The sequence below is a fragment of the Salvelinus sp. IW2-2015 genome, linkage group LG4q.1:29 (genome assembly GCF_002910315.2).
Source record: "Salvelinus sp. IW2-2015 linkage group LG4q.1:29, ASM291031v2, whole genome shotgun sequence".
NCBI lineage: Eukaryota > Metazoa > Chordata > Actinopteri > Salmoniformes > Salmonidae > Salvelinus > Salvelinus sp. IW2-2015.
The window spans coordinates 51,513,373-51,538,894 of NC_036842.1; the positions used below are offsets into that span (position 1 = coordinate 51,513,373).

A 25,522-nucleotide genomic window follows, 5' to 3' on the forward strand; every position below is an offset into this window, starting at 1 on the left:
CAATAGGAGTGGGACAGGCTCATGTGATCAGATGGGAGGGTGGGAGAAGAGAGCGAGATGGCTTTAAACCCTTTAACAGTAACATGATTTAGGATGGTGTGTGTGTGTGTGTGTGTGTGTGGTTGGTCGGTTGGATGCAGCAGAAACACTGGCACCCAGGCAATTGTGTTGTTTGACACTGCTGTCCCAACTTAATTTTTAAAACGAGACAGTCTAAACAAATCCTTCCAATGTATTCTTACTCAACCCACACTAGAATATGGATACGAGACAAACTCCTTCTATCCCAACCCAGTAGACATGGTAAATGAGGAGTAGGCCGGAACACAAACAAGACCGATTCTCCTCAAGGGGCTCTGTGGGTAGCCTGGATTCAAGTGCTCGCCCGCTCGCATATTTGGGAATAATGTGCCTTTGTATGCAGACATTCTGATACTCCACGGGTGGTGGTGCAAAGACAACGGCTTGTCTCTGCTCCACATTTTCCACTGTCTGGCTAGCAATTTGTCTTAAATTGTTTTCATTAATAACACAGATTAATTGGACTTGGAGTTATGAAGTGAACTAGCAAAGTCATTACAGCAAAGCAATAAGCAAACTCTGATCTGATTGGTTAAATTCAAGGGGGGAAGCCGTTTTTAATCACATTGAAGATTAGTGCATATATAACTTTGATATTGCCTAAATAAAAAGCCTATTCTGGTGTTTTTATGTTGTGCTTGTAATGGTAGGAGAAATGTTGCAGGGGGATGCTGTCCAATAATTTTTTTTGATCATTTGTAACAGGGTGACATTTTTTATTTGCTTTTTTAAATTGAAAGAATAACAAGACCATTATTATTGGACGCCCGGTGTAAAGTGTGTGTACTTGTACTTGTGTGCTTTTGCGTGAGGGGCTGCGGGTGTGCGTGCTACGCCACTGCTTATAATTTATTTGGCACATCTTAAATAGTTAACTTATCTCCAGCTCAGGGCTCTAGCTATCTATTACCAAGAAGCACGATCAAGCTTCTTGGTTACAGCAGAGACAATCAATCCCCTACTAGAATAAAATCCCTGCTGCCTAAATTTGTTTTGTACATACATTTTATATATTTATTATTTATTTATTATTTTTTCCTTCAAATAAACAAATCAAGATATATTTGAGATTCTTCAAAGCAGCCACCCTTTGCCTTGATGACAGCTTTGCACGCTCTTGGCATTCTGTCAACCAGCTTCACCTGGAATGCTTTTCCAAAAGTCTTGCAGGAGTTCCCACAAATGCTGAGCACTTGTTGGCTACTTTTCCTTCACTCTGCAGTTCAACTCATCCTAAACCATCTCAATTAGGTTAAGGTCAGGTGATTGTGGAGGCCAGGTCATCGGATGCAGCACTCCATCACTCTCCTTCTTGGTCAAATAGCACTTACACAGCTGTCTCTTATACACATCTAGATGTGTATAAGAGACAGCCCTTTGCCTCGATGACAGCTTTGCACGCTCTTGGCATTCTGTCAACCAGCTTCACCTGGAATGCTTTTCCAAAAGTCTTGCAGGAGTTCCCACAAATGCTGAGCACTTGTTGGCTACTTTTCCTTCACTCTGCATTTCAACTCATCCTAAAAGGTCAGGTGATTGTGGAGGCCAGGTCATCGGATGCAGCACTCCATCACTCTCCTCCATGCTTCACGGTGGGAACCACACATGCTGAGATCATCCGTTCACCTACTCTGGGTCTCACAAAGACATGGCGGTTGGAACCAAAAATCTAAAATCTGGACTTTTCAGACCAAAGGACATATTTCCACTAGTCTAATGTCCATTGCTCGTGTTTCTTGGCCCAAGCAAGTCTTTTCTTATTATTGGTGTCCTTTAGTAGTGGTTTCTTTGCATCAATTCAACCATGAAGGCCTGATTCACGCAGTTTCCTCTGAATAGTTGATGTTGAGATGTGTCTTACTTGAACTCTGTAAAGGATTTATTTGGGCTGCAATTTCTGAGGCTGGTAACTCTAATGAACTCTGCAGCAGAGGTAACTKTGGGTCTAGCATTCCTTTGGCGGACTGATGGATTGTCGTTTCTCTTTGCTTATTTGAGCTGTTCTTGCCATAATATGGACTTGGTCCTTTATCAAATAGGACTATCTTCTGTATACCACCCCTACCTTGTCACAACACAACTTAATGCTCAAACGCATTAATAAGAAGGAAAGAAATTCCACAAATGAACTTTTAAGGCACACCTGTTAATTGAAATGAAACTGGTTGAGAGAATGCCAAGAGTGTGCAAAGTTGTCATCAAGGCAAAGGGTGGCTACTTTGAAGACTCTTAAATATAAAATATATTTTGATTTGTTACCATTTTTTGGTTAATACTTGATTCCATATACATAGTTTTGATGTCTTCACTATTATTCTACAATGTAGAAAATAGTAAAAACTAAAAAAAATCTCCAATTTTGTGATTATGATCTTGTCTTATCGCTGGAGGTCCCCAATGGGCTCGGGAGAGGTGAAGGTTGAGTCARGCGTCTTCCGAAACATGACCGGCCAAGCCGCACTTAACAAGTGCTCGCTTAACCTGGAAGCCAGCCGGACCAATGTGTCGGAGGAAACACCATTCAACTGACGACCGCYGTCAGCCTGCAGGCACCTGGCCCGCCACAAGGAGTCGCTACTAAAGGACACCAATAATAAGAAGAGACTTGCTTGGGCCAAGAAACACGAGCAATGGACATTAGACTAGTGGAAATATGTCCTTTGGTCTGAAGAGTCAAAATTTTAGATTTTTGGTTCCAACCGCCATGTCTTTGTGAGAAATTGCAGTCCAAATTGAAGCCCAAATAAATGCTTTACAGAGTTCAAGTAATAGACACATCTCAACATCAACTATTCAGAGGAGACTGCGTGAATCAGGCCTTCATGGTTGAATTGATGCAAAGAAACCACTACTAAAGGACACCAATAATAAGAAGAGACTTGCTTGAGCCAAGTAAAGCCCCCCTGGCCAAACCCTCCCCTAACCCAGACGARGCTGGGCAAATTGTGCGCTGCATTATGGGACTCCCGCTCCCCGTCACACTTGGGAGGCCTGCGAGATACTGCTTTTGATTGCAGAGAGATAGGCCTAGTGCAAACCGTTGCTTGCAGCAGCGCTACTGCACTGTGATATCGCAAAGAATTTTATGAATTTTACTTATTGTTTTAACGGAAAACAACAGAAAACGGCTGTTTTTAAACGTTAAGAAAATGTGTCCATTTGTCACATCCCTAGCACACACACACACACACACACACACACACCCATCCTCAGGAGCCTGTGCTGTTTCTCAGTATAAGCCCAAGCTTTCTCTCTGCTGCTGATTTCTCTCTGTGTGACTTATGACTCATATGCAGTCAGGTGGGAACAATAGCAGCAGCCAAGCACACAGCCCCAAGCAGGGAGGTAGACACATGCATCAAATTTAGACAATGTCTCTTTTCCTCTCTGTCCCACGGTGCACATCCGCTCCCTACCAGGGATCCCCACATCTGTCCTCTGTCATGTCCACAACCATGACAATAGCTCAGCTTTAGTTTCATGGGGGCAGTTTGGTGGTAAAAACAACAACAAAAAGTTGGTTGGTTGGTAATTGCCATGGACCTCACAAAATATTTTCGCGATACTTTGGTGCCGATACGATATGTATTGCGACTAACACGACCCTGCTAGAACATAATGTTCTGAAGACCTTATGCTTCTTAGCTTGGTGAAAGTGTRGTTGTCCTATGGATATTTTGCYTACAACCTTCTCACAATGTTCTGAGACTGTTGCAGGATACTCAGCTAGCACATAATGTTCTGAGAACCCCATGTTTCTTTGGTGGGAAATTCAGTACATAACGTTTCCTCATGGTTTTAATTAAGTAGTGCTRTCAAATTGTTCCAAAAATGTTAAGAAACAACGCTCTTCTATGGGAATTTCTACAGGTTTCCTCGTGGTTCTATTTAAAGTTATGTTCTCAGAACATTAATAAAACGTTCCATAAAAATCACAAGAACACAGTCTTAACCTTCTAAGAATGTTATTTAAAAACATATAAATTCCGTTCTTGGTGTCAACAAAACTCTCTGTCCTCAATTTTGTTAAGTGAGTTAAGGTGTGCTGGCTGCGATCACTAATTGGCCACACCTGATCTTAATGAGTGCATGTTGCCTTAGAAATGGGGTCTTTTTTGAATAGACTAAAATGAACAGCTTTGTATGATTTAAAAAAAAACATGGCATGCTAGCTCCGTCCTGGTGGCGCCGTGGACTAATTTCAGGGATAGAAAAAATAAATGTGTTTGCATGATTAATGCCTAAGCAACGGAATTTCCATGTGTCCTATCTGTTCTTGGAGTTAAAAACAGTTAGCCCAAACTAAGCTAGCAGGGTTAAAAGTATTATTGAAACATGTTCTCAGATCGTTATTTAATTACCTTCAAATAACCTATCATTTCCGTTCTCAGAACGTTAATAAAACCTCCTTGGAAAACTTTTAGYGAACCATAGTAAAATGTTCTCAGAACCTCCCTGCAACATGCAAAGTAACGTTGCCAGATCAAGCAAAATGGTCACGAAAGTTATGGCTTCGTTCCCAGAACCAAAAACGTACGTTCCCACAACTTCCAAGGAACCAAATGTGCTAGCTGGGGATTCTGACGGGTCTCACTATTTTATATGTATTGCGATTTGATGTTCCAAACATTGCTCACTATTTGTCTGCTACAGAGAGACGAGAGATCATGAGAAAACAAGTTTTTGCTCAGTCAGGGAAATAAAAGTGCTAAAAACATGTTGGCTCACTATTTAAAAAGAAGATGGAGAACKAGCTAAAGGATGAAAAATACTGGCGTTTTGGCMCAGGTACAGTCAACTAGTGCTAGCGAACGCTACCTACAGTAGAAAAAAATGATTTATATATTTATACTGAGTGCGCAAAACATTGACACCTGCTCTTTCCATGACAGACTGACCAGGTGAAAGCTATGATCCTTTATTGATGTCACTTGTTAAATCTACTTCAATCAGTGTAGATGAAGGGGAGGAGACAGTGCACTATATAGGAAATAAGGTCCCATTTGGTACACAGCCCTAGAGAGAATGAATGAGTGGGATTTGATCAGGCTTGGTGGTTGGTTGGTGCTCAAGGCTATTTCCTGATTTTTCTCTACGGACTGAACTACTCAGTGACCTAAAGGGGTGACTGACCTGGTAGTCTGAGCTCAGTCATCAACCACCAGCAATGCCACCCAACAATAGCAGAGTTCAATGAACAATACACTGAGAGTACAAAACATTAGGAACACTTTCCATGAGTCTGACCAGGTGAATCCATGTGAAGCTATGATCCCTTATTGATGTCACCTGTTCATTCCACTTCAATCAGTGTAGATGAAGGGGAAGAGACAGGTTGAAGAGGGATTTTTAAACCTTGAGACATGGATTGTGTATGTGTGTCATTCAGCGGGTGAATGGGCAAGACAAAATACAGTATTTAAGTGCCTTTGAAGGGGGTATGGCAGTAGGTGCCAGGCGCACCGGTTTGTGTCAAGAGCTGCAACTCTGCTGGATTTTTCACGCTCAACAGTTTCCTGTGTGTATTAAGAATGGTACACCACCCAAAGGACATCCAGCCATCTTGACAACTGTAGGTACAAAAATAATATAGCAATATGCAACTGTATCAACCCCCCCCCCCCATTACTTATTTTTAATAGTACATGGCATGTGGTGTCTAGTTCTTATCATGGGGTGAGAAATGTGGTACTTGACATTGGTGAGAGAAATGAGTAATGAGATACTGTATATCAAAATTACAAGGCATGGTCATTTCACGATATTGTCCACAGTGGCTGGCATCTTTATGCCCGGTTACCTCACCCACTTTGCCTCTGCAAAACAGTCGGCCACGAGAGCCAACATTGGATTGATAGTGGCACAAGACTTTGCCAAGCAGCAGACCTTTTGTAATGAGTTGAAACCTAGCCCTGACCTTCTCAGTACCAGCCCTCTAAATGCCACCCCGTACCTCTAATATGGCCATTACCTATTGTGTTGACATGATGTGATAACTGGACACCAGGGTTAGGGTAAACTGTTAATTCAGAAAGTAAACAGTTATTCACATTTTCCTCAATGCTTTTCTACATGAAAAACAAATCWAACTGGAATTAGATTATTTTTCTTCCTGTGTTGACTGAATTGAAATGGAGCTGTCCCCGACCATGCTGGACACGCATAACAAAATGCAACTGTATCTAGTGGAGTGGGGTGGCTATAAATGTAGCTATACACGTTCCATCCTTTTTATAGCATATTCATTCCCACTAGACCTAGCCTGGGAGTCTGGATGGGTAACTCAACTTTCCAGTCTGAAACTTAGGCACAGCTCGATAACAGATCCTAGGTCAGTCTKGGTGCTCTGTTGTTGTCCTGTCCTCTAATGCTCTCGCACTAGCCTTCGGGCAGTTCAATCTCCAGTGGCTGGTCATGGGTCAGTTTAGATGCCTTGCCATCTGTTACGCAATGCTTTAAACAACCAGCAAGGACTGAACGTATGAATGGGACAGAGATACCATGCTGCTTCCCAAATGGCACCCTATTCTCTTTTTGTAGTGCACTACTTTTGAACAGGGCCCATAGGGAAAGGGAATAGGGGTGCCATTTGGGATGCTGATTAGTAGTGTTGGTGGTAGTTTGAAAGTGAGTGTTAAAAAGAAGAAGTAATTCTAGCAATATAGCAACAAAAAAAGGTGCCATCTTTTGGAGGAGATTGATGCTGTAAATGAACCCCGTAAAGCAATTTCAGACGTACTCAAAAGCGCTGTGCACATACGAGCCGTGATCGTTCGTTTACATACTGTATAGATATGAGCTCTCGCTAGGCAACATTTTGAATTTGAATGCACTGTGTGATGACTTCGTTTAACTGTCAGAGCAGTATGGAGGAGCTGTGTCGGGAACGTTGATATGCCACGTTTGTTTAGTTGATTAGTTTTAATGCTTCCCCAAAGCAGTGCATTTGGATGTCATCTCCTCTGAGAAATGCCTCCCCCCCACCTTCTCGCAACTGTTATTGCTGAGTATAATAAGGCTGGTAATTGCCAGGGACCTCACAAAACGATATTATCACGATACTTAGGTGCTGATACGTATTGCAATTCTTATGACCCAGCTAGCACATAATGTTCTGAGAACCATATYTTTCTTAYAGCTAGGTGAGAGCGTGCGTGGCGGTCCTATGGTTATTTTACATACAACCTTCCCACAACGTTGTCTCCAGACTGAAACCCTGCTCTCCAGTCAGCGGGAGGCCAAGCCAGTCGCCGGTCTAGAACTGTTTTATACCGTGTTTATACAGTGACTCAGACCTGTTTGGAGGAAGCAGAGCATATGTACTAGTAAACACTTGAACCTCTTTCACCAAAAGGGCACTTTTCAATATCACTGCTCCCCGAGGTCTTGTTTATTATAATCGATGACATCAAAAAAAATGTGTATCCATCCGTATGTACGGCCACATCACCGATCGCCATGGCAACAAGTGTCCCAGAGCAGCCTTTGGAGAGAAGGAAAACAAAAAGCCACGGCCGGCCCCATGGCGTCGCCGATGGCAACTGAGACGTAGGACGCACTCCAGCTGTCGTATATAGGGTGATTGGCGAAAAGGCTTTGCGGTTTCTTTTTCCCGATGGTGGCTGTGGCATATTATCCCTGATGTCTCCCTAARGGGCCCCAATCAAGACAGCGCTGCGTCTCAAAGGGCACCCTATTTCCTATATAGTGCACTTCTTTTGACCTCAGCGTTTTGGGCCCCGGTAGAAAGTACTGCACTATGTAGGCAATAGGGTGCCATTTGGGCCACAGATTGAGCATCTCATCAGGGCTGGAGAATCACAATCCACCAGCATCTCTCTGCACAGCTGCAATTAAGTCAGAGCGCTGCCCCCTGTCTTTCTGAGAGGGAGGGGGGAGAGGCACGGAGGGGGAGAGTGAGGGAGAGAGACGCTAAGGGGGTGGAGGAGAGGGAACGGGGAAAGGATAGAGGGAGGGGGAGGAAGAGGGGAAGATGGAGGGAGAGGGAAAGCAAGTGATAGTCAAATGGATCGAGAGAGGGTTGAGGTGGGAGATGGGGAAGGGAAAAGCAAGGCATAAGCGGTAGGGAGAGAGACAGAGAATGGGGTCTTAGACAGGCGTACACAACAAGCAGTCAATCTGGAGAAAGAGACATTGAGAGAGGAAAAAGTATCGTCTCACTTTCGAATCAATATGTATCATGTCAAACCATGGACGAGACAGAGACCACTTTTTTMGGGGACAAACGATTTGATGAATCTCTTTCCTGGATAATCTTGTCATCTCGATGACCTGCAGGAGTAGCCTAAAGCATGTCTGATCAACAGCACATTTTAACCTGACATGCGTCACTGCTATGTTGTAGATAAMCCAGCTAAATTGTGAGCGGTCTAAACAAACAGTGTAAACACTATGGTCCAATTGTCACACTGAGATTTRCCCACTGAGCTGTGTGACCGGAGTCAGTTACCCAGTTCCACATTCTCATGTTATTGCGGTGTTTATTCYAATACGGTGTCCTCATCTCTATTCTGTTTTCACTACATATCAGTGTTTTGTTTTCACTAGGATTGTCCGTGCTGATCTGGGGTTAGTTTACATTTTTACATTTTAAGTCATTTAGCTGACGCTCTTATCCAGAGCGACTTACAAATTGGAAAGTTCATACATTTTCATCCTGGTCCCCCCGTGGGGAATGAACCCACAACCCTGGCGTTGCAAGCGCCATGCTCTACCAACTGAGCCACACGGGACCACAGTTTAGAATTTCCCCCACTATTGGTTAAGGTTAGGATTGGGGGAAAGGAAGCTGGTCTTACATCTGTACATAGGGGGGAACTTTGCCTCAGCGTGACAGATCAGATAAGAAATGACAAGGTAGATGGCACCAACGGCCCCCGGTCAGAAGTACTGCACTATATAGGGAACAGGGTACCATTTGGAACGCAGATACATTGTCTGTCTGAGTGCRATGTAAATCAATGTCTACTCTCAGGGTCACGTCCTTATAAGCCTGTTTAAATAGAGGGTGTTTGACATAACGGAGGTGAGTTGTACCAGTGGAGTGGGAGGGAGATGGACGTTTAGATGAAGTGAAGTGATGCTGTTAATGTTGTTTATGTTTTGGATGTCCGTCAATGTCATAGTTTGAAGCCCAAGGCAAATTTCCACATTGTGTGGACAGGTTTTCTATTTTTTTATTACATTTTTCTGCTCTACTCTAACGTTACTCCTCATCTGTTCTAAGCAATTCATCTGAAACAATTCATTGTGTTTACTGAGGGGACTACAGTTGTCTTTGCATAGTTAGTAAAAAATGTTATCTGCCATGTTCTTCCATCCCCTCGAATTTTACAAGACCACCAACGCCGTCCTCTTCATCCCTCTCATGGAAGCCAGCTCTCCCCATCTCCCTCATATGATTGGAAGCCAGCTCTCCCCATCTCCCTCATATGATTGGAAGCCAGCTCTCCCCATCGTCCCTCATATGATTTTGAAGCCAGCTCTCCCATCTCCTTATATGATTGGAAGCCAGCTCTCCCATCTCCCTCACTATGATTGGAAGCCAGCTCTCCCATCTCCTCTATATGATTGAAGGCCACGCTCTCCCCATCTCCCTCATATGATTGGAAGCCAGCTCTCCCATCTCCCTCATATGATTGGGAAGCCAGCTCTCCCCCATCTCCCTCATAATCATTGGAAGCCGCTCCCATCTCCCTTATATGATTGGAAGCCAGCTCTCCCATCTCCCTCATTGATTGGAAGCCAGCTCTCCCCATCTCCCTCATATGATTGGAAGCCAGCTCTCCCCATCTCCCTCATATGATTGGAAGCACGCTCTCCCATCTCCCTCATATGATTGGAAGCCAGCTCTCCCCATCTCCCTCATATGATTGGAAGCCAGCTCTCCCCATCTCCCTCATATGGATTGGAAGCCAGCTCTCCCCATCTCCCTCATATGATTGGAAGCCAGCTCTCCCCATCTCCCTCATAATGATTGGAAGCCAGCTCTCCCATCTCCCTCATATGATTGGAAGCCAGCTCTCCCATCTCCCTCATATGATTGGAAGCCAGCTTCCATCTCCCTCTTGATTGGAAAGCCAGCTGCTCCCCATCTCCCTCATATGATTGGAAGCAGCTCTCCCCATCTCCCTCATATGATTGGAAGCCAGCTTCTCCCATCTCCCTCATATGATTGGAAGCCAGCTCTCCCCATCTCCCTCATATGATTGGAAGCCAGCTTCCCGCATCTCCCTCATATGATTTGGAAGCCAGCTCTCCCCATCTCCCTATATTGATTGGAACCAGCCTCCCCATCTCCCTCAATATGATTGGAAGCCAGCTCTTCGCCCATCTCCCTCATTATGATTGGAAGCCAGCTCTCCCCATCTCCCTCCATATGATCTGGAAGCCAGCTCCTCCCATCTCCCTCATATGATTGGAAGCAGCTCTCCCCATCTCCTTCATATGATTGGAAGCCAGCTCTCCCCATCTCACCTCATATGATTGGAAGCCAGCTCTTCCCCATCTCCCTCATATGATTGGAAGCCAGCATCTCCCCATCTCCCCATATGATTGGAAGCCAGCTCCCCCATTCTCCCTCATTGATTTGGAAGCCAGCTCTCCCCATCTCCCTCATATGATTGGAAGCCAGCTCTCCCCATCTCCCTTCATATGATTTGGAGCCAGTCTCCCCATCTCCCTCATATGATTGGAAGCCAGCTCTCCCCATCTCCCTCATATTGATTGGAACAGCAGCTCTCCCCATCTCCCTCATATGATTGGAAGCCAGCTCTCCCCATCTCCCTCATATGATCTGGAAGCCAGCTCTCCCATCTCCCTCATATGATTGGAAGCCAGCTCTCCCCATCTCCCTCATATGAATTTGGAAGCCAGCTTCCCCATCTCCTCATATGATTGGAGCCAAGCTCCCCATCTCCCTCATATGATTGAAGCCAGCTCTCCCATCTCCCTCATTATGATTGGAAGCCAGCTCTTCCCCATCTCCCTCATATGATTGGAAGCCAGCTCTCCCCATCTCCCTCATATGATTGGAAGCCAGCGCTCCCATCCCTCATGATGATTGGAAGCCAGCTCTCCCTCTCCCCTCATATATGTGGAACCAGCTCCTCCCCAATCTCCCTCATATGATTGGAAGCCAGCTCTCCCGATCTCCCTCTATATGAATTGGAGCAGCTCTCCCGATCTCCCTCATATGATTGGAAAGCCCGAGCTCTCGCCCATCTCCCTCATATGATTGGAAGCCAGCTCTCCCATCTCCCTCATATGATTGGAAGCCAGCTCTCCCCATCTCCCTCATATGATTGGAAGCCAGCTCTCCCCATCTCCCTCATAATGATTGGAAGCCAGCTCTCCCATCTTCCCTCATATGATTGGAAGCCAGCTCTCCCCATCTCCCTCATATGATTGGAAGCCAGCTCTCCCCATCTCCCTCATATGATGGAAGCCAGCTCTTCCCACTCCCTCATATGATTGGAAAGCGCTTCACAGTCGTTTTAGTGCCGCGGCGCCTCAAGAAAGCTCCAATTTGGGTGATGGATTGTGTCAAATTGTCCTCCATAAATATTTATAAAGGAGCTAATTTCCGAGACAGCTAGCGCTGAAAAATGGAGACGCTTGGCGTGGACTCACAGGAGACACCGCTTTGGGAGAGACATACAGTTGGAAGTTTACATACACCTTAGCCAAATACATTTAAATCCGTTTTTCACAATTCCTGCCATTTAATCGAAGTAAAAATGCCCTGTTAGTGCAGAATGGTGTTTTTTTTTTTTTTCACTGCTAACTGTCATTTTTATTCAGACATTCAGAACAACACAAATAAATAATCATAACATTTCAAATATAGAAAATAAAAATACATACAAAAATAAGACACAAATATCAAAAATAAGTGACAAATAGAAACAAATTTGTGTTGATTTGGCACTCGAGCATCAATACATTACCCATCCCCCAACACTGTCAACATTACCCATCTCCCAACACTGTCAACATTACCCAATCCCCCAACACTGTCAACCAAGAGTCAAGACTAAACCAATTCACCTTGGTGGTGTGCAGACTGGTTTTGTATTATTCTTAACGATTTCGCACAAACCAGAAAAAATGCAATAATATGTCTGTGAATCTATATATTCACAGTATTATGATTGAATTGTGGTTTATTTGYTAGCATTTTGTAGTGTGACTGATTTTACTAATTGCATTTGTACTGTACAAAGTTAGAGGTGCACTATTTGATAGATTCCCGGAGATTCCTGGAGGAACCGGAGGAAGCCAAGAATAGGTCAGTAGCCTACAGAGTAATATGCCAAGAATACAAAATGCGGAATTTATGTAGATTTTGTAAACAATTGTTTTGAGAACTTTCAAATGTACTAACAGGTTCATGTAGAATAAACAACCATTTACATAATACCATAGAAGCGGTGTTCTGCTAATATAACAATGTGCGTTGCCATTCCCACCCGATACAGATACTGTGCCTATCTGCATTTTGTCTGATGGTATTGGGGCTGCCTTGGCAAACATGTGATCGTACCTTCCTGTGTGGTGTCCCGTACACAACAGGAGTTCCCTGATCCTGGTGCAGAATACACAGGGTTTCTCCCTCCCCTAATTGACTGATACCAGTCAATTTAACAAAACCCCCCAAAAATACAATGCAAGTAAAAGTTGTCTATTATAATGTTAATGCCGAYTGCCAGGTCTCTCTCCATTTTCGATTTTAGACAAGTCTCCAAGTGCTGGCTCCATAAATGCATCTGCGAACACATACACAGTCACTGTTCTATTAACAATGGCAGTAGGGATATCTGACAAATGAACATATCCTATGTTGAAACCTAATTCTGGTCTCCCCATCGACGACCGTTGGTGAGCAGGCAAGAGGTGAGGCTGGAGGTGAGGTCTTTGCCAGCACCCCATTGATGGGCATGGCAGCYTAGATCAGCTCCTCTCCCCTCATTAGACACTGGTCGGTCCCACGCAAACACACAAAGAGCACTGATTTACGTTATCAATGGRGGTTATGATTAGCATGGTGGAACCAACCTGATCGCTGCATCACATTTCCTATTTCACTTCAGATACAGTGCCGTCAAAGTATTCACACCCCTTGACTTTTCCCACATTTTGTTGTGCTTCAGCCTGAATTGAAAATGGATTTAATTTYGATTTTGTGTCAAAGTGGAATTATGTTTTTAGAAATGTTTAAGTTAATTAAAAATAAAAGCTTGCATGGACTCTGTGTGCAATAATGTTTAACATGATTTTTGAATGACAACTTCATCTCTGTACCCCACACATACAAWTGTAAGATCCCTCAGGGAGAGCAGTGAATTTCAAACACAGATTCAACCACAAAGACCAGGGAGGTTTTTCACTGCCTCGCAAAGAAYGGCACCTATTGGTAGATGGGTAAAAAAGCAGTCAATSAATATCCCTTTGAGCATGGTGAAGTTATTAATTACATTTTGGATGGTGTATCAATACACCCTGTCATGACAAAGATACAGGCATCCTTCCTAACTCAGTTGCTGTAGAGGAAGGAAACTGCTCAGGGATTTTACCARGAGGCCAGTGGTGACTTTAAAACAGTTTAGAGTTGAATTGCTGTGATAAGAGAACTGAGGATGGATCAACAACATTGTAGTTAATCCACAATACTAACCTACTTGACAAAAAGCTTATTTCTATAAAATGTTGTGCACAAATTTGTTTACATCCCTGTTAGTGAGCATTTCTCCTATGCCAAGATAATCCATCTACCTGACAGGTGTGACTTATGAATAAACTGATTAAACAGCATGATCATTATACAGGTGCACCTTGTGCTTGGAACAATGAAATGCCACTCTAAAATGTGCAGGTTTGTCACACAACACAATGCCACAGATGTCTCAAGTTTTGAGGGAGCYTGCAATTGGCATGCTGACTGCAGGAATGTCCACCAGAGCTCTTGACAATGTTCATTTCTCTATCATAAGCCGCCTCAAATGTCGTTTTAGAGAATTCGAGTGTCACGTGGTGGCGGTGGGGTTATGGTATGGGAAGGCATAAGTTACGGACAACAAACACAATTGCATTTTATCTATTTGAATACACAAGAGATACCGTGACGAGATCCTGAGGCCCATTGTCGTGCRATTCAGCCGCCGCCATCACCTCATGTTTCAGCATGACAATGCACCGCCCTATTGTCGCAGGGCTCCGTACAAAATTCCTGSAAGCTGAAAATYTCCCAGGTCTTCCATGGCCTGCATCCTCACCAGACATGTCATCCATTGAGCACGTTTGGGATGCTCTGGATCGACGTGTACGACAGCATGTTCCAGTTCCCGCCAATATCCAGCAACTTCGCACAGCCATTGAAGAGGAGTGGGARAACATTATAAATGCCACATTGAACAGCCTGATGAACTCTATGCGAAGGAGATGTGTCACGCTGCATTGAGGCAAATGGTGATCCACGCTCCTACCATTTTTTAAAAAGGTATCTTTTACCAACAGATGCATATCTGTATTCACAGTCATGTGAAATCCATAGATTGGGGCCTATTGAATTTATTTAAATTGACTGATTTCCTTCTATGAACTGTAACTCAGTAACATCTTTGAAATTGTTGCATGTTGKGTTTTCTTTTTGTTCAGTGTAAATACAAAGTGTTTTGTTTGGACCAAACACAATACGTCACTGAGTACCACTTTTCATATTTTCAACCATGGTGGTGGCTGAATCATGTTAAGGGATCTGCTTGTCATCGGCAAGGCCTAGGGATTCATTTTTATYAAAGAAACGGAATAGAGCTAAGTAGAGGCAAAATCCTAGAGGAAAACCTGGTTCAGTCTGCTTTCCAACAGACACAGGTGACAAATTCCACCTTTCAGCAGGACAATAACCTAAAACTCAAAGCCAAATATACACAGGAGTTGTTTACCAAAATGACATTGAATGTTCCTGAATGGCCTAGTTACATTTTCAAGCCAATTTAAGTCAAAACTGTATGGCAAGACTTGAAAATGGCTGTCTAGCAATGATCAACAACCAACTTGACAGAGCTTGAAGAAGTTAAAAAAATAATAATGTGCAAATATTGTATAATCTAGGTGTACAAAGCTCTGCGAGACTTGCCCAGAAAGACTCACAGCTGTAATTGCTGCCAAAGTGGATTAATAACATGTATTGACTCAGGGGTGTGAWTACTTATATCAATTTGATTTCAATATGTGGAACGAGTCAAGGAGTATGAATCAAGGTTTYGAACTGGTTCACGGAACAGAACCGAAAACCGGAAAAGGACAAAATCATTTGATACACGGAACCAGAAARTAAAGTGATCTATACTGTTCCGGAACGTTACTGATATTTTAAAAGCATGGGCACTTGTTTATATCCGCACTAAATGGTGAAGTCATTTAATTTCAAGTTAAATGTTAAAAAGTCAATTTCAGAGGTTTTAAAAGGAACGCCATAAATCGGTACTTTTGTTTTGGTTCGAACTCGAAGCCCCTATTCCGCACATTAGCTTGGGTCCTTCGACAGGTCATGCAAACCATAGAACTTTGGCTGTGGAGGCATGGTCAATCCTATATAAGGCCCTTGATCCTTTGAACGGGTTGTGGCAATGAAACAGCGGAGACCCATTCAATGAAGGGAAGCAAAGTGGGCGGAGGGGCGATTTGCACGTGGAGCTTGGCAAAATGGGGTATGATTTGTTGACATGCTTGTAATCCAAACCCAACCCTGGTTTACTCCCTTTTAGATTAGAATTACTTTATGACCAAAATTATCCTATTTACACTTTGTAGTCAATTTTGACTCATATCTACGCCTCATAGGCTGTTTTTAAAGGGATTACTTGCTTTTTAGGGGCACCAATAAGAAGAAGAGATTTGCTTGGGCCAAGAAACACGAGCAATGGACATTAGACCAGCGGAAATCTGTCATTTTGGTCTGATGAGTCCAAATTTGAGATTATTGGTTCCAACCACCGTGTCTTTGTGACGCAGAGTCTGTGAACGGATGATCTCTGCATGTGTAATTCCTACCGTGTAGCATGGAGGAGGAGGTGTGATGGGATGCTGTATCGCTGCAGAATGCTGTGGTAGCCATACTGGTTAAGTGTGCCTTGAATTCTAAATAAATCACAGACGGTGTCACCAGCAAAGCACCCCCACATCATCTGGTTTGCATTTATTTGACCAAGAAGGAGAGTGATGGAGTGCTGCATCAGATGACCTGGCCTCCACAATCACCCGACCTCAACCCAGTTGAGATGGTGTGGCATGAGTTGGACTGCAGAGTGAAGGAAAAGCAGCCAACAAGTTCTRAGCATATGTGGGAACTCCTTCCAGACTTTTGGAAAAGCATTCTAGGTGAAGTTGGTTGAGAGAATGCCAAGAGCGTGCAAAGCTGTCAAGGCAAAGGGTGGCTACTTTGAAGAATCTCACTTTTTTGGTTACTACATGATTCCATATGTGTTATTTCATAGTGTTGATGTCTTCACTGTTATTCTACAATGTAGAAAATAGTAAAAATAAAGGTGTAGTAGGTGTGTCAACTTTTGACTGGTACTGTATGAAAGGTTATGTGAAAATCTATGTAAAACTTCATGTGAAATATCATCACATGTGAAGTGTTCCAAAAACACATGGTTTCACATGTACAAAACATGTGGAAATGTCACACGTGAAATCCTGATTTTTCCATAAGGGTCTTTCCCATTTTCCATTCAGTCCATCAATGTGATGTATTTATTTATTCTTAATCTCCCTCCTCCCTCTACCTCCTCTCCTCCATCTTTCCCCCACACTCTATCACTTTCTTTCAAACCCACCATCTGTCCCCTGTCACTTCCCTGGACCAGGAAACTCTGAAAAGACAGAGAAATGTTATCAAGCTATGCAGAAGGAAGATGAACAGAACCCTAGTTCTTTATGCAAACCTTCCTCTCTCTCTCACACACACACACACACACACACACACACACACACACACACACACACACACACACTTTACTCCTGAGATAGCTTTCCCTAATCCTCCCTCCCTCAGTAGTCTTACAGTTGGGGGAAAATATCTCATTTGCAGTGAATGCATAACCTGCCATGTGTAGACTAGACTGGGTTTTGGAGTCGGCGTAGGCTCTTCTCTAACGAGTCTTAATACTGCTCAGTGCTCACCGCACTCATCCCAATCACACAACGCCACAACGCTGTCTCTCTGCCATCAGTGTTTATGCTAATGTGAATATTTGTATTATCTCCAAGTGGGTTTAATGGAAGCGAATCAGGCACYGAGGCATCTTCCAAAATGGCCGCGTTGATTTGTGCGTGGACAAGGGTCGAACAACCAGCTCTCTAATTTCCATAGCTATCGGAGAAAAGAATTGTGCTCATCAGTGAACCAGTCCAACTCCAGGGGAAGTTTGAGTGATTGAGGAAACGCTTCTTAAAGTGAACTTGCTAGAGTGTTGAAGCTAATTTGGTTGATTTGAGAAACTTTGCTTAAAGTAATACAACTTGCCGAACTCATTTTAAGTTAACTTTACCAAGTGTTTTAAGTTAATTTCCTCACATGAAAAACTTAAAGTAAGCACATAAGCTTGACCTTGCTAAAATTTGGCAAGGAGAAATTCTCTTGTTATGTGAACTCAATTAAGTGAACAAGATGAGCAAAGATGAGCAAACACCTCGCCACCCTGCAAAGATTCATGTGACTGGCTCACATGAGGAAGCCCTGGGCTCMGAGTCCATTTTAGACATCAGTTGAATGGTGTTTCTATATTTTTAGTTCTCTGCCTGAATGTCCGGCAGATTCTTTTTTTTTTGTTGACCGGGCAATTTTAGTTTTTACTTGAGTAAACTTGACCTATCCTGATACTCACCTCCGTTACCTTGACCTTGTTTGTGTTTTGACACTGACACCCAGAGGGAAGTAGTGGTATAGTGTAAACTYTAAATCACTCACACAAATGTTCACGCAATGTTAGCAGGCCTCAAATGTTAGCGCTGGAGCTGTAAAAGCAGCTGTTTCCCTCTACATCCCAGTCGCACACATACACAAGTCGGTTCTCCTCCAATGTATTGCAGTTTAACAATGCGAATATGCGGTAGTACATCCGATTTGAATGCATTTTGGAATGTGTTCTGAGACKGTGCCGACAGTTCAACGGAGGGTCAGGTCCAACCTGTTCATTGGAGGAGACTGTCGTCTATTTCAGGCTAGCTGCTGCCAAGCCTGGAGACAGAGCAAGAAAAGTCCAATGGAGTAACTATAGGTTAGGTCCTTGTACCCTCTCAATCCAGACCAAGTTTATATTCTTCTCTACTCTAGACAAGTTCCTTCCTGCTTCTTTCGTCTATGAGTCTGTTTGTAATCCACAATGTTTTGGAGACGAGACACACTTATAAAAAATGTTGCCCTTATTTTACCAGGTAAATTGACTGAACACATTCTCATTTACAGCAATGACCTGGGGAATAGTTAAAGGGGAGAGGGGGGGGGGGGTGAATGTGCCAATTGGAAGCTGGGGATGATTAGGTGGCCATGATGGTACGAGGGCCAGATTGGGAATTTAGCCAGGGCACCGGGGTTAACACACCTCTACTCTTACGATAAGTGCCATGGGATTTTTAGTGACCACAGAGATTCAGGACACCCATTTAACGTCCCGTCTGAATGACTGCACCCTACACAGGGCAATTTTCCTCAATCACTGCCCTGGGGCATTGGGATATTGTTTTTAGAGGAACGAGTGCCTCCTACTGGCCCTCCAACATCTGAGGCATATGTCACAAAGCCAGCTAGACATATTTGGGATTTTCTAAAGATGGCTATTTTCAGTTAGCTTCATAGTCCTACGAAGTTGGATACTGATTAATCACCTGCCATTAGACCGCAGACATACTTATTTGGTCTGTGAGTTTGTACATAACCAACAACATTTTGGGGTCACGAGACACCTGGACTTCAGATCTCTTGCTTGCTTTGGTGGCGTCAGCACACCGTTGATAAACATATCACACCAGCTAGACAATGGGAGTTGGAATACACAAACCTCTCAATGCAAAATGGCCGCCTCAGTGTCGGCACGTTCCGCTATCAACAGCATGTTGCACGAGGTTGTCYCATCATAGCCAGCAGGCACTCCATGCCAGGTGTCAGTGATGCCTATGACCCGACTATGCCCGTTATCACTGGCATGGTGTCGATGCCAGGCTGTCACCAGAATTGAGTGCCCCCTTCCCCCTCTCTTGTGCTGGAGATGCCCTTGTTGTTCAGGGCCACYGTGAAACAGGAGAGGGGGCACTGGTTACAAGCTGGCCAAACAAAAGCTTTCCTGTGTGCCACAATGCCAAACACCACTTTAATCGATCAGGCTGCTGGGTTAGGGTTAGGCTATGACGTCAATCCCTAGGCTGAAAGCAATCCCACAAGTTATACTTCCTTTATCGAAAGGACAACGGAGATAGTCGAGAAAATAGTAGAGACTAGTTAGTTTGGTATAGAGAAGAATATGGAGGCTTGGTAACATGGCGAGATGAAGGAATACTGTGTGTGTACAGCACGTGCATGTGTCTGTGTTTGTGTTTGCGCGCACATTGCTATTGTGGATGAGAGCAGAGCAGAAGACGAATTTCCGTCGTAACAGATGGCCAAGTAAAGTTTGAAATTGTGGATTCAGATGAAAGGAACAAACTGACCYTTAGCTTTTCCTGTTCTCTGCAACAAAGGCTTTTTGAAGTCACCGCCAAGACAAACTTGTGATATTTATTTGAGGTGAACACCCAAGTACCTCTGAGGGGCCCAGTCCTAAAGGATTTGGAGTTTGCTGCAAAACAAATGCCCCAAAATAGCACCTCAAATATGATTTTTCAAAAGAGGCTTGTTACAGAGGATATGGTCAAATGGCCGTATAATGGTGCGTGTGTAGCAGTCTAATGGCCCATGCTCATCCTGCGTGGTTAATAACCCTCATTAAAGTGATTTGTGCCGCCAGACACAGATAGAATTCTACACACAGCCGGCCCACACTGATAAATGGGCCTGCTTTCTCCATGTGCCAATACCCATAGCTTTCTCTGACGTTCCCATTCTGGTAGGCATCTGTAGACTTTAGTTTATCTCATAGATCTGATTTTGTTTTATGGCATTTCTGCGTGCGTGTGCACTACGCATGTGCCTGCGCTCTATACGGGGACGTGAGACCGTGGTAGTTTGGAGCAAGGCTACGTTGTGTCACTGCCTCTCACTGTAGTGACCTCTACAGTCGTACTGGGAAGCCAAGCGAGAGAGAGAGGGGAACGAGAAGAAGGTGTGGGCAGATAGGATTCCCCCCATTCCCTCCTCCCTATGACAGGACCTAGCTACTGGGATAGCACATTACCCCCCCCCCCTCCGCCTAAACACAGGAAAGCTCAATACACCACCACAGACCAGCAGAGTGAAAGCCAGAACCGTAGCCATGTGGAAGCAGGTAAAAGAGTCCAGTTTGATTTAACCCTTAACTTTCATTTAACCATTTTAAAAAGCTCTGCGTTTTGTAAGTGCTCACCATTCCAGCAATCTAGGGAGAGTGAGAGGCAGAGAGAGAGAGGGGCAAGGTGGAACTGAGCTATTGGGATACTGAGGCGACATTGACCGAGGGGCAATGCCCGAGCTGTAGGAGCTAACGTGCGAGTGGCTCCGGCTCTAAGGAAACAAATGGAAGCAGCTCTGAAACAGCACTAGAACTGTGTTACTGTCATAGTTCAGCTGAGTTGCAGTTTTATTCGGAGGATGTAGCAGGAAGTCGCTTTGGTGAGCTTGGGCTTTGCTGGATATCATATACAGTATTGTAGGCGATCTTCAGAGGGTTTGTGCATGCCTACACAAGCTAATTATTGATCTATTTCGATAGTACAGTCAGGTTGTCACGTCCTGACCTGTTTTATTTATTTTTGTATGTGTTTAGTTGGTCAGGGCGTGAGTTGGGTGGGCATTCTATGTTTTGTGTTTTCTATGTTTTAGGTCACTTAGATTAGCCTTATATGGTCTCAATCAGGGACAGGTGTTTGACGTTTTCCTCTGATTGAGAACCATATATAGGTTGGCTGTTCACACTGTTGGTTTGTGGGTGATTGTCTTCCGTGTCTGTGTCTGCGCACCACACGGGACTTTTCGTTGTTGTTTGTCGTTGATGTAGTTTGTTCCTGTGTCAGTGTTTGGGCCACACAGGACTGTTTCAGGTTAGTCACGTTTGTTGGTTGTTGTATTTTGGTATGTTTGTTGTTTCCCATAAAATATGAATACTTACCAATCCGCATCTTGGTCCGATCCATGCTCCTCCTCGTCTGAGGAGGAGAACGACTACGACCGTATACCCAGGTTTGGAAGTGCTAGCTTTAGCTGGGATTTGATTGAGATTTTAAAGAGATAAAAGAGGTAGAGTTCTCATTTAGGTGACAAAAATGTCATTGAGGAAGAGGGAATGGCTTCAGTGAGCTTAACTGTGAAATAAAGTTGACACTTGCTTTACTAGGATGCACAGTAACCTTTTAACTTTTCTTGGAGGTGTGTAGGTTTTTATAGTTTTGGTAAATGTTGTACATGGGGCTGTGAAGATAATGGAATTGTGGATTCATTGTAATGCAAATGGTAATAATGGCGCCGGAGGGGATGGCTGCCGTTTTACAGGCTACTAACTCTGCTATTTTGTGTGTTTTTATGCAATTGTTTAACTTATTTTGTACATAATGTTGCTGCTACCATCTCTTATGACTGAAAATAGCTTCTGGATATCAGAACAGTGATTACTCAGCTCGAACAAAGATTATTTTCTTTAATGAGTCCGACGCGAAGGATATACGGTTTCACCGAGTCGGGGCTGAACGACGACACGGATAATATTCATTTGTCTGGGTTTTCCGTGTATCGACAGAACAGCTATGTCTGGTAAGACGAGGGGTGGGGGTGTGTCTATTTGTCAATAACAGTCAATAACAGCTGGTGCGCGATGTCTATTAAGGAAGTCTCGAGGTATTGCTCGCCTGAGGTAGAGGTACTTCATGATAAGCTGTAGACCACACTATCTACCATGAGTTTTCACCTATATTTTTCGTAGCCGTCTATTTACCACCACAAACCGATGCTGGCATTAAGACCGCACTCAACAAGCTGTATAAGCCATAAGCAAACAAGAAAATGCTCATCCAGAAGCGGTCCTCCTAGTGGCCGGGGACTTTAGTGCAGGCAAACTTAAATTCGCTTTACCTAATTTCAATCAGAGGGGAAAAAAACTCTAGACCACCTTTACTCCACACACAGAGACGGATACTTAAGCTCTTCCTTACCCTCCATTTGGCAAATCTGACCATAACTCTATCCTCCTGATTCCTGCTTACAACCAAAAAGTAAAGCAGGAAGTACCATTGACTCGCTCAATATGGAAGTGGTCAGATGACGCGGATGCTACTCTATAGGACTGTTTTGCTAGCACAGACTGGAWTATGTTCCGGGATTTATCCAATGGCATTGAGGAGTATACCACCTCAGTCACCGGCTTCATCAYTAAGTGCATTGACGACGTCGTCCCCACAGTGACCGTACGTATATATCCCAACAAGAAGGRATGGATTACAGGCAGCATCCGCACCGGGCTTCAGGCTAGAGCTGCCGCTTTCAAGGAGCGGGACAGTAATCCGGACGCTTATAAGAAATCTCGCTATGCCCTCAAATGAACCATTAAACAAGCAAAGCGTCAATACAGGACTAAGATTGAATCCTACTACACCGGCTCTGAAGCTCGTCGGATGTCGCATGGCTTGCAAACTATTACAGACTACAAAGGGAAACCCAGCCGTGACCTGCCCAGTGACACGAGCCTACCAAACGGGCTAAATGCCTTTTTATGCTCGCTTCAAGGCAAGCAACACTGAAGCATGCATGAGAGCACCAGCTGTTCTGGACGACTGTGTGATCACGCTCTCCAGAGCCGATGTGAGCGAGACCTTTTAAACGGGTAAACATTTACAAGGCCGCAGGGCCAGAAAGATTACCAGAGCGTGTCCTCAGAGCATGTGCGGACCAACTGGCAAGTGTCTTCACTGACATTTTCAACCTCTCCCTGACCGAGTCTGTAATACCTACATGTTTATTATCTGTGCATAGTCACTTTACCACAAACTACCTCGACTAACCTGTACCTCCACACATAGCCTCGTTATTGTTATTTTATTAACTTTTCATTTTTTACTTAATTTAGTAAATATTTTCTTAACCCTATTTCTTATAATGCATTCTTGGTTAAGGGCTTGCAAGTAAGCATTTCAAGGTAAGGTCTACACCTGCTGTATTCGGCACATTTTGATTTGATTTAACAGTTATTGTAATTTTAGTTTACTTTTTTTTTACCTTGCAAAATGCATCTTTGAAATTGACATACCAAAAGTAATACAACACAGCTTTGGTGACACCCCTATCTTAAAAACAACTGATTTGACAGCTTTMAACATTTGAACTGTTCCACTCTGCTAGGAAAATGATTATGGGCTATTGCTGCTATTTGACAAACTATACTTAAATATAAAGTTGAATGCCCCCTTCACCTAAAATGAATGTATTAAGACATTTTCTTGTTTTTTTAGTTTACATTTATTGCCCATAATTGTCACTGTTATACGATAATTGTGCCAGCCCATATCATGCGACTTGAAGGGAGTTGAGATGCATTCCTTACGTTAGCTGTAGTAGTAGTTAGTCGTACTGTACTTGTAACGGCAGCCTTCTTCCTCTTCGTCTGAAGAGGAGGTGTAGCAGGGATCGGACCAAGACGCAGCGTAGCTCGTGTTCAACATGTTTTTTAATAAACAAGACGAAACTGTGAACACTTACAAAATAACAAACGTGGCAAACCGAAACAGCCCTATCTGGTGCAGAGAAAACACAGAGACAGGAAACAACCACCCACAAAATCCCAACACAAAACAAGGGCACACTGGACTCTCGAGGCACACTATACACCTGGTGCGTGGTACCGGCACTGGTGGTACCGGGCTGAGGGCACGCACCTCAGGGCGAGTGCGGGGAGAAGGAACAGTGCGTACAGGGCTCTGGATACGCACAGTAAGCTTGGTGCGTGGTGCCGGAACTGGTGGTACCGGGCTGGAGACACGCACCACAGGGAGAGTGCGTGGAGGAGGAACAGAGTTCTGGAGACGCACAGGAAGCCTGGTGCGTGGTGTAGGCACTGGTGTTACTGGGCTGGGGCGAGGAGGTAGCGCCGGATATACCGGACAGTGAAGGCGTACAGGAGCTCTTAAGCACCGAGCCTGCCCAACCTTACCTGGTTTAATGCTCCCTGTAGCCAGGCCAGTGCGGCGAGGTGGAATAGCCCGCACTGGGCTGTGCTGGCGAACCGGGGACACCATGCGTAAGGCTGGTGCCATGTACACACTTCATGGCACCTGGCTCGATGCCCACTCTAGCCCGGCCGATACGTGGAGCTGGGATGTACCGCACCAGGCTATACACACGTACAGGAGACACCGTGCGCCTTTCCGCACAACACGGTGTCTGCCCGTACTCTCGCTCTCCACGGCAAGCCTGGGAAGTTGGCGCAGGTCTCCTACCTGACTTCGCCACACTCCCCTATAGCCTCCCCCCAAGACATTTTTGGGGTTTCTTCTCGGGCTTCCTGGCCAGCCGTGTTCCCTCATAACACCGGTTCCCCTTCGCGGCTGCTTCCGCTCTCCTAGCTGCCTCCACCTGTTCCCATGGAAGGCGATCCTTACCAGCCAGGATCTCCTCCCATGTGTAGCAACCCTTTCCGTCCAACACCTCTTCCCAAGTCCATTCCTCCTGGTACCGCTGCTGCCGCTGCTGCCCGTTGCTACGCTGCTTGGTCCGAGATTGGTGTGTGGTTCTGTAACGGCAGCCTTCCCTCTCTTCACGAGAAGAGAGGGTGTAACAGGGATCGGACCAACACGCAGCGTAGCCAGTGCTCAACATGTTTAATAAAACGATAAACAGTGAACACTTAACACGATACAAAATAACAAACGTGGCAAACCGATACAGCCCTATCTGGCGCAGAGAAAACACAGAGACAGGAAACAACCACCCACAAAATCCCAACACAAAACAAGCCACCTATATATGATTCCCAATCAGAGAGAACACAAAACATCTGCCTCTGATTGAGAACCATATTAGGCCAAACATAGAAACAGACAAACTAGACACACAACATAGAATCCCCACCCAGCTCACGTCCTGACCAACACTAAAACAAGCAAAACACACAAGAACTATGGTCAGAACGTGACAGTACTGTAGTTGTACTGCCTAGTTGAACTGTATATTTTGCTGTATTGCAGTTTCATGTAGCTACATTAAAGGGATAGTTTGAAATTGTGCAATTATGCCATTTTTTTC

The 25,522-nt window shown here is 44.3% G+C and overlaps 1 protein-coding gene across 16 annotated transcripts in view; it reads left to right on the forward strand.

The window, feature by feature from the left end:
- LOC111962122 (pleckstrin homology domain-containing family A member 7) overlaps window positions 1-25,522 on the forward strand; it is a 180,509-nt gene that overhangs the window by 57,435 nt on the left and 97,552 nt on the right. The window contains exon 1 of one of the 16 annotated variants that reach the window (XM_023984966.2): window positions 20,501-20,585. The exons of 14 other annotated variants lie outside the window; for them this stretch is intronic. The gene's annotated coding sequence lies outside the window, so the exon portion shown is untranslated. Of the gene's footprint in view, window positions 1-20,500; window positions 20,586-20,752; window positions 20,909-25,522 lie in introns of those variants that run through there. One more of the 16 variants, XM_023984967.2, reaches the window with a different exon arrangement.